The 10,195-nt window shown below is 44.2% G+C and overlaps 1 protein-coding gene across 1 annotated transcript in view; it reads right to left on the reverse strand.

Moving 5' to 3' along the window:
* The window catches only part of PASD1 (PAS domain containing repressor 1), a 116,005-nt gene extending 110,573 nt beyond the window's left edge, over positions 1–5,432 (reverse strand). The window contains exon 1 of the mRNA XM_033072047.1: positions 302–5,432. The gene's annotated coding sequence lies outside the window, so the exon portion shown is untranslated. The remainder of the gene's footprint in view (positions 1–301) is intronic.
* Positions 5,433–10,195: the final 4,763 nt, after the last annotated feature.

The raw sequence follows: 10,195 nt of genomic DNA on the forward strand, positions 1-10,195 counted from the left end.
ACCACTATTAAAGGAAAGCCATTGTGGATAAGCACAGCTTATTTTTAATTGTGTTTGAGACATGTTAGAAAAAAAACAGACAAAGAACAAAGACAAATTATGGAGCTGTTTCACAAAGCAGCAACACCCTAAAACGATCTATTTCAGGTAGGGTGCTGAGTGGCAGTGTTTGGTTGAGGTACCACTGCTTGCACTGACATCTCAGTCATTAATGCTGCAGCCCCTGTTCAGCACTGTACACACTGACAGCTGCATGTACCCCAACACACAGCCCCCCCTAGGGAACATGTCCCTGACTTACCTTTCAGCCAGCCAGCAGTCCCAAACCCTCTGAAAGCTCCTGCAGAAGAGTTGAGAGTTTCACCTCGTTACCCAGCAAGGGCGTTATATAACCAGCACCATTTCTGCAGGCAGTGAGGATGCACCCCGTGCGCATCCCTCTCCTTCCCATTCCGCACGGACACATCTCCTAATTACAGCCACGCCCCAGAGAGCTGGGGGGGCAAGGTGGGCTATGGGGTACTTACAGAAAGCAAAACTAATGGTTTCAAAGAAAGTTTAAAAGGTGCCTGACGTTTATTAAAGAGGCATTGCTACTATGAAAGGAAACGGTGCAATGGTATAATGTTCCTTAGCCCACTGAAAGCAGCTTGGCCTAGATTTTCCTGTACCGTTTGATGTGACCATTCATGCAAACAGGAGTAAAACTTTCTCTTTGCTTTTAATTAAGCAGCAACAACAACCAAAAAGAATGAAAAAGTGACATGTACAAAAGACATTTTTGCTGTCATCTGGGTCTTCTGGGCTACTGTCAGATGGAGAATATGCAGGAATCAGCCCCATTGATTAAACTATTATTAGCAGCAAACAAACAGATGTGTTCAGCCAAAGACAGGACAAACCCCATGCTCTGTACTTTAGGACCACATACAGAAAAAAACCCATTATTTTACCAAAAGCGTATTTGTTTCTTTTAGCAAAGAATTCTCCAGCACAATGTGCAGAAGCAAAGTATAAAGCATTTTAACATGCAGTAATTAATATAAAAAAATATAACATTATTGCCTCTGCTCTCTTCCCACAGACTAAACCTCATTTTGTAAGACTGGGACCGAATACTGTATCTGTAATAATCCTAAACAAAATGTGGTTCATAATAATTCAGGACATTCTGGTATCCATGAATCACTGGCAGACACCCCATGCAGTGCACAAATGCATAGGGGCTGTAGCTTTAGGACAGACATGAAACTCTTATATAAGCCATAATCCTCTCACAGACTCCTTATTCAGTGATTTTAAGAATGGTACTGTAGAACCCTGCTGGCATTCCAGGGGCTTTTAAGCAATTTGAAAATGGGGAGACCCCCATCCCAGCGCAGACCCCTCCCTGACACCAGGGCTACTGTTGGTACCCAGACCTACCTTGCAGGGTTTTGGGGGCACAGAGCATTGCTGCTTACTAATATTTTGGTCCTCCGCAGAGCTGCTGCTGTTGCTCTCTGTGCTGAGTGAATCACCAGGATTAATCTCCTGCAGAGTTCACTGAGGCTAATGATAATCAAGTTAAATTTACACTATATGATCAGAGTTTAATTAGGTACGGTTATACAAGTCCTATTAATTACAGCAGTAATACCCTTACGAAATGCAGATGAGAGGGTGGGGCTGTGGTCAGAGGGGGCTTGGCTTCAGATGAATTCAGGAAAAAAACACATTAAAATGCTCTGCTTCAGTTACCTGCTTGCCTCTGTCAGTGCTCAAGATGAAAAAAAGAGCTCAAAAAATTATAGTCCTACAAAATATAATAAATCTAGATGATTAAAGACCTCCTACATGCTACACCAGCACTTCCTATTTACACCTAGCAAGAATTCAGTTGTAAATCCCAATGATGCTCAGTCATTATTAGTTTACTCTGCTCAAAATATAACACAGAGAAGTTCCAGGTGATAGAAGTTATCTATTTTGCATGGCGATAAAGATAGGCAGGTCTTCCTAATATTAAAAAAAAGTAAGTTTCACTTTTTCTTCCGTAGTTTCCTCCTCTGGATTGACCTGTTTGGTCAGGGCAGATGCCAGCTTGTGCTCGGCATTTGCTTTGTTCCATCACAGCCTCCGTGGGACACAGACTCAGCACATATGCTCAGGTGCCTCCCCTCCGTGCCCCTGCAGCACTTGCAGGGCATCAGAAGGATGTGGGGAGAGGCAGCTGATCTGAAGCCCTCTGTGAGCTACATCACCTGAAAACTGGGATGTCTCTGCCAACCAGGTGCAGCCAGGGAAACTCGGGATCTCAAGTGCAGGAGCAGACTCCAGGTTTCAGCAGGCAGTAGTAGCTGTTAGGAGACATTGTACAGCATGACATTCCAAGCCTCAGAACAAGTCTTTGCTTCTGCTAAATCTTCTCTGAGGTATTCCTTACAAAGAGCAAGGCTTGTGCCATGTGGTTTCCCTTAGCATTTGCCACATATGCTGTTGGATGGCTTTAGTGAAATCTGCCAGAGACTCTGTGCTGTTACTGCTGCTCATGTAGAAACACCAAATCCTTGCACCCACGTGGTCACAGACACAGGTGAACCTCTCTTTATTAAGTAAATCAGCAACACAGAACAAAGCTTGTTAGCCAGAACAGATACTGTTCTTGAACACAGACACGTGTATGAGCCTCCTGTGCCCAGGTTCCCTCTCTGCAAAGTGCTTGCTCAGTAGCAGGAGAAGCCCTGGCACTTTGCCATTTCTGCCACTGCAGATTAATTAAAACCCCAAAAGATGGGAAGCATATTTCCTTCCTCCTGTAGGATTTGTCATCCTCTCCTCAGACAGCAGCAAACGAGCGTGTCTCAGCACTCCCACTTTGCACAAAACACATGTAAAAACAGCAGTATGTTACAGTAGGTTGTACTAGACATTAATTACCGAGCCCTGCCAACTATAATTACCTTGTTAAGTTTTGGCTATAGACACTATATTGGCCCTTTACAAAAAAGCCTGAAGGATACAGCCACACAAGATCCAGGAGGAGAGTTCTTTTCCTCAGTGTACTCTAGGTCCCATCCCACACCTTCAGACAGCCAAACTGTACATGAAATTATTTTGACAAAATGGCAATTTCAAAGCAGCCTGCATGGCCCTGTGTGTGTATTCAAATCCCCCTCTCTGTCCCTTGATGGACAGCTCTTCTGGGGATACACAGGAACTGAGGTAGGAGACTGAGATGATGATTTCTTGACAGTTCCTTGCTCTGAAGGCAGACTGAGATTAGGCTTCTGACCCATACATTTCCTTCAGAGTCCAGATGTCTATCCTTCAGAAGACCCTTAGTCTTTCCCACACCTGGGAGTTTGGCAAAGACTGTGAAAGGACCTCTGGAAGGATAGGGCTGGCGGAACACCTCAGATCCCTTTCTGGGATTTTCTGCTTGATTTAGGCACAAAGGACTTACTACTCCTCTTCATTCCTTGTGCATTCTTGGCTACAAAGTATAGCTGGGACCAGGACATCCCCCAAAAGGGATACCTTGAGGACTTCCACATCCTCATTTCAGCATAGTACAACTCTGAGGAGATAGGTACCAGGCTTTGGCCAAAGCCTTCAGCCTTTTTTCTACAGTTGTGACACTTTCTGGTCCCTCACTGCTGAGAATGGCACTTGTGACACACTAATGGGAGCTCAGCAGTGCCTCTGCAGCAAGGCTTTGATTTAGGAAGGAGAGCTGCTCAGCCCACTCTGCTCTTGCTGATGTAGTGACCTGGTTTTGTCAAGACTGTTTTTCTCCTTTGTCTTTGATGTCATTTTGGAAGGCAAGTCATGAAAATTTCATGGAAGCATTGATTCAAAAGTTGGACTAAAACAAAGCCAATCACAATACCATTATAAATGAATGAGGTGCAATTTCCCCTTAGAGGATTATTACGCTATTTAGAGTTCTAACACATTTATTTCCACAGTTTAGTAATCACTTTCATGCTTCTCATCAGAATATAATCCATTTATATTTTAATGTAACAAGTTACAAGGATTATCAGCTTGTAATAAATAGACTCATCCCCTAAAGCATTTAAACAACCCCCACACTTCGTAAAGAAGATCTTACTTAATGAGCAGACACCTACAAGAGAACAAGGAAACTAATGCGGTTGTACAGAACACCATCAAACTGCAAAATACATGCTGTTTAAATTACTTTTCTGTGAAATTAAATATTTTTCAGCATACATATTTTTACTTTGAAATTACTTTTATCATGAGGCTTTGTAAGTCTCTGAGACTGCCTTTTGCACTGGGAATTTGTTTACCTTGCAGTCTTCAATCTACATTCAGCTCATGCACAGGACTATGTCAAATCAACACATCACTCATGAAAATCAAATTAAGGAAAGCTGTCAATAACAGCCAAGAGAAATCCACCCAAAAGAAAACCCTGCCTGACTTGCACCTAGGTCAGTCCTAGTGCTGAAGTGCCCATGAAACCGTGTCCACCAAAGCCACTGAAATCCACTGTCAGAGAAATGTAAAAGTCTCTCTTGGCCTACTGGCCTGCAGTGAATCAAAGTATTTTTCTCTTGCAGTTGTCTGGAGATGGGATGGGAGAAAGTAAATATTACCTGTCAAAGACATTCTTTGCCTATTCATACGGCTGCCCAACATATTTCTGGCAGAATTCACATGTAAGCTTCTGGTGCTCACTGCACTGCAAGCATAATTCTAACTGAGTTGTAAGGCAGGAGTATGAATTACCCTCTGGAGCTTTCAATCTCTGAGCTTCAATACATAGTTCAACTTCACAATTCTGCCTGTGGTGGCTTTTTTCTTCTTCCTTCCACATGCTGTATCTGCTCAAACTGTTTTTCTCCATAAGCAAATGTGAAATTAATGGTCTTTCAATTTTGCAGATGTATGTTCCCTTAACCCTTTGCTGTACAGATCAGTCACTTGCACTTCCACAGGTTCACCTATCAAGAACTCCATTCACAGAAGCACACTTCAGGAAAACAGAAGTCCTGCAAAATCTCAAAAACCCTTTTAACAGGAATCCATATATAGTCTGGTCTTTAGACTTATACACAAAGAGGCTTTTGGCTCTGGCTGGCAAAGAGAACAGACCTGTCTACTGTGCAGCCTCTGCAAATACAGGTCCTCCCTAGGGAAAGGTGAAGGGAGGAGATAATAATGTGTGAAGTTTTTATTGTTCCTAGAAAATCAATCTATGAGTCTTTTCTTAGTTAAGTACCAGTTATCCCAATATCTGCAAGGCAGTGTTTTGTGAGCAGTGTCTAAACAGGAACAAGTTGATGTACAGGATACAAATTTCCTTCTGGAAAGCTTCTTTTGCAATCCTCTCCTCTTTTTAGTACACCAAAAATAAGTACAGTAATTTCATGATTATAAGCTGCACCATTTTAACTAAAATTTTGGTCTGAACCCAATGTGCGGCTTATAATCAGGTGTGGGTTATATATGGACAAAGAACGAAAAGTTGCTGTTTTAGTTTGAAAGACAGGTGTCTGCTGAGAAAGGCAGGAGCTTCTCTTTGAAATGGAGAATGTAAACCCCCTCCCTCCAAATTATTAGAATTTTGAAATCAAGGGGCTTTCAGGCAAAAATATGGGAATTAGGAATAACAGTTCTTTTCTAGGGAAATTAAAATAGAAATACAGTACTACAAAGAAACAAACTCCAAACCCTGACAAAGTCAGAGTACAACCTGACACCCTGTTAGGCAGGGCATTGGTAGTAGTCCCATTAAATGGTGGTTGCATCCTCCTGCAGTGGCAGATGTGGCTCAGTTGGAGCAGTGCTCCTGTACAAGGTGCAGTTTCCCTCCAGAGGTCCAGTGGTGATGTGGAGAAATCCGGTTTTCCTCTGGAGTCCAGTGGAGAAAGGGGCTCCCTTAGTGTCCCAAAACCTCTGTTTTTATCTTGGTAAGAAATGTTGGGCTCTTCCCCCTGCTTGAAGCAACTTTTAATGGGATGAAGTAATTTTATCAGTCCCACAGTGGGACTCAATGGGAATGGGCCATTAGCAGAAGATACCTCTCTGGAGGAAGGATGGGTTGTGAAAAAGATAAAGAACAATGCCCTGCCTGGTTTCAATGGATGGCCCATTAGCAGAATATCTCCTGCAGAGATAAGGATCACTGCCCCACCCTCAACAGATGGTGATAGAATAGGTACCTTTTATCACACTCTGTATTGTAACGTGCGGCTTATAATCAGGTACGGCTTATGTATGGAGAAAGAATAAAAAGTTGCTGACACCCAGAAGTGTGTCTTATAATTGGTGCGGCTTATAATTGTGAATCCAAGTACACAGAGAACTTTGCTCAGTTAAAAAAGCCCGATGCGAAATCTACTGCTTTGCAGAGAAATTGGGTATTTTTCATGCAGTGAAATGTACTGATAAGGGTCTGTTTCCTCCCAGCTAAACCTCATGGTCCATCCACACCATGGAATTGCAAGCCCATACCTCATTTTAGCTTTAAACAATCTTCTCTGCATTAATGTGGAGTCAGCTCCAGCTAAGGGTGTCTCCTCACCACATAGGGCTTCAGCAGGTCACTCACTACAAATACCCACACCCATCCTTTGCACTCCCTTCTTAGTTAGACCAGCACCATAACAACAATGGCAAGTAATGATGGGTGAAACACTTCGAAGTGTCAGCAGCAAAAAGCCCCACTTTAATGTTACAGCCTATATTTATACAGTTATCCAAGTTATCATGTTTAATTCTAATTGGTCAGTAACTTTCTTGACGCTCAATGAATTGGTGCTTGTGTGTGTATGTGCTAAGACTCTCTCTTTACACAGATGTTTACATATTTTCTTCACAGATTCTCATGGGATAGACTTTCTATTTCTCACAGGCACAACCTGTTTTTTTTTTCCACAATAACAGATTGTTATGCAAGCTGATTTTCATTCTGAGAATTCTCTCTCATGGAAACTTACCAGGCTAGCTGTTAATTCAGCGGAGCCTCATTTTATAAGGCCTTTTTTTATAAGGTTTTACTTGTATGCAACATAGCACAACCATTTGCAGGACTGTTTCAGAATGAAAATAGAGGGTTTTTTTATTCTAGGTCAGTGTAGAATCTTATACATCTTGATGCCCTCCATTTGCAGGATTATCAGACCCAAAGACAAAGCATTATAGGTCTCTGCCTTCTGCAGTCTCTTCATGTATTGGAACCACAAACCTTCTGGCATCATGATGAAGTGCACACCAGACTAGGATCACTGTTAAGTGTGAGCAATGAATTAAATCTAATGCTGTTTTCTTCATTTAAGGAACAAATTTTTGCAAAGCTCCTTAATGCCCAATGAAGAAGCTTTACTGTGGAAAGGAATTTTCCTCTTGTGAACTCCATGTTTAGACAATCTCCCTGGTGAGGTATGCACAGCCTATCTTTTAATACAAATGCAAAACTCACATTTAACTTATTAGTTGGGGGAGGAATACAGATGAGGGTTGGATGAATCCCATGAGTCGTTGTTTCTGTAGTATAAAAATCAAGCTTGTCTCAAAAAAATCAATTTGTTTCTATTGTGAATTGCAGACAGAAGTGCTTAAATAATAGAAAGATCAATACAAACACTTCAGCCAATTGTTCTAGAAAAATGAAAAATAGCTTTTGCATTATGAAATAATACTCTTTAAATAGAGAGAAATAAAACATTTCAAATGAAACAATGTTTTGGGAGAGGAAGACAAATGCAGATTAGTCATGCTTGAATGTACTTTCCCAAACAATGCACTGCTTAGAGCTAAGATTAGGACATGTACATACCCCAAGGCATACATGATAAAATAGGGACTGCATATTAGCTTAATTCCTTTATCATTTGCTCACTGCTGTATCTTTCCCGTCTCATGCCAAGCCTTACCCTGGATAGCACCATATGCATATTCTGCATCCTGACCACTGTACTCATTCCTAGCTGAACCTTGTGGCCAAATGAAGGAACTGTGCTCTTGAAGTGTGAAGCAGGACAAAAGCCCAGCACTAACACCATTGAAAAGATAATGGAACGGCACCACTCAAGTGTAGCACCATCCTCCAGTTGTGTGCAAATTTCAACAAGCCTTTATTACTTTAAATTTTTAGATGTGGCACGAAATGATGAGGCAGAGTAAAGGTATACCTGAAAGAAACCCAAAAAGTTTAAAGCCTATTGAGCAACGGGGAAAAAGTGCAGAAATGGGGATTTAATGGAATAAATTGCTGCAAGAAGAGTAGGCAGCACATGCAAGGCAAGTGGTATCTGGATACTGTACAATGCTGCCACAGACAGTATTCTGTGAAATTCACCCATTTCTAGCACAAAAGGAATATGCAGGGTATTCTGGAGAGGAAAATCCATCAACAACAACACCAGTTTTATCCAAAAGATCTTCTTTTTGGCTAAAGAAGCCTAAATTTGTACCAAGTCTCAAAACCCCAAAATTTTTTCATGAAGAAATATTACAGACAGATTGTGTTTTTCAAAGACTGTTAAGAGTACAGTAATTTCACGACCATAAGGCGCACCGGATTATAAGGTGCACTTCCAGGTGTCGGCAAATTTCCGAACTTTTGCCGATATATAAGGTGCACCGGACTATAAGCCGCACCTTTTTTTTTGCAGCGAGGATCCGCTGCCGGCTCCCCCCGCGCGGTTGCTGGCTGAGGCTCCGCCTCAACCCGGCAGCCATGGGCCCCCGGGCCCGCCTGCACCCAGCAGGAGCAGCGCTGCAGGCCCCCGGGCTTGCCTGCACCTGCAGGAGCAGCGCTGTGGGCCCCTGGGCTTACCTGCACCCTGCAGCTGTGGCCCCACACCCCCAGGTCCACCTGGCAGCCATGGCTCTGCCAGCTCCCCCCGCGGCTCACAGCTCACACTTCCGGGTTGGCAAATTTCCAAACTTTGTACATCATATAAGGCACACCGGACTATAAGGTGCACTTCCGGGTTTGGGCCAAAATTTTAGTCAAAAGGGTGCACCTTATAGTCGTGAAATTACTGTAAATGATGGCTTTATTTCCCAGTGCTAAGAATGCAAAGGAGAAAAAGAAGAGCCAGTTGACATCCTGTTACTGATGGATAAGCCTTCTTACCCATCCAAACAACAGCAGTTCTGGCACAGTTACCTCCAATACCTCATTTTCTTCATTTCAATTATCATCTGATTCAGGACCAGTCCTTGTTAATTCTCCAAAAGCCAGGATTGCAGGCAAGGAGACTTCCCTTACAATCCAAAGCCTCACCTGCTTTTCACAGGAATCTGGAGCACACTGGCTTCTGCAAATACACCAACTCCTCTTATTCCTCTATCTTCAATCAGGAATGTCTGAGATGAGCAAACTGCTGAGTTTGAACTGAAGGAAAACTGTCTTGTCAGAATTCAAGAAGACAACACAAAATAAATTACAGTAATTTCACGACTATAAGGCGCACCCTTTTGACTAAAATTTTCCCCGGAACCTGGAAGTGCGCCTTATAGTCCGGTGCACCTTATCTGATGGACAAAGTTCAAAAAATTTGCCTACCAGGAAGTGAGAGTTGTGAGCCATGGGGGAAGCCGGCAGGGCCATGGCTGCCAGGTGGAGGCGGGGTGGAGCAGCGGTGGACAAGCCCCGGCCCCGTGGAGGCAGAGCCGCCCCTACACAGGCACCCCCCGGCCCCGTGCAGGCAGGACGGCCCCTCCAGAGGCACCCCCTGGCCCTGTGCAGGTGGCATGGCCCCTACACAGGCACCCTCTGGCCCCGTGCAGGCGGCACGGCCCCTACACAGGCACCCTCCGGCCCCGTGCAGGTGGCACAGCCCCTACACAGGCACGCCCTGGCCCCGTGGAGGCGGAGCCGCCCCTCCAGGGGCACGCCTGGGCCCTGTGCAGGCAGCACGGAGGGGCGGCGGCCAAGCCCCAGCCCCGCCGGATACAGGCGGGCCTGGGGGCCTGTAGCACCACCCCTGCCGGGTACAGGCAGGCCCCGGGGCCAATGGCTGCCGGCTTGAGGCGGAGCCTCGGCCATCAACCGCGCGGAGGGAGCTGGGGGTGGAGCCTCGCTGCAAAAAAAAGTGCGCCCTATAGTCCGGTGCGCCTTATCTGATCTACAAAGTTGCACATTTTGCCGACTCCCGGGGGGTGTGCTTTATAGTCCGGTACACCTTATGGTTGTGAAATTACTGTACTCTTGTCTGCTTTACTGGTCAAT

Source organism: Catharus ustulatus, chromosome 14, assembly GCF_009819885.2.
Source record: "Catharus ustulatus isolate bCatUst1 chromosome 14, bCatUst1.pri.v2, whole genome shotgun sequence".
Classification (NCBI taxonomy): Eukaryota; Metazoa; Chordata; class Aves; order Passeriformes; family Turdidae; genus Catharus; species Catharus ustulatus.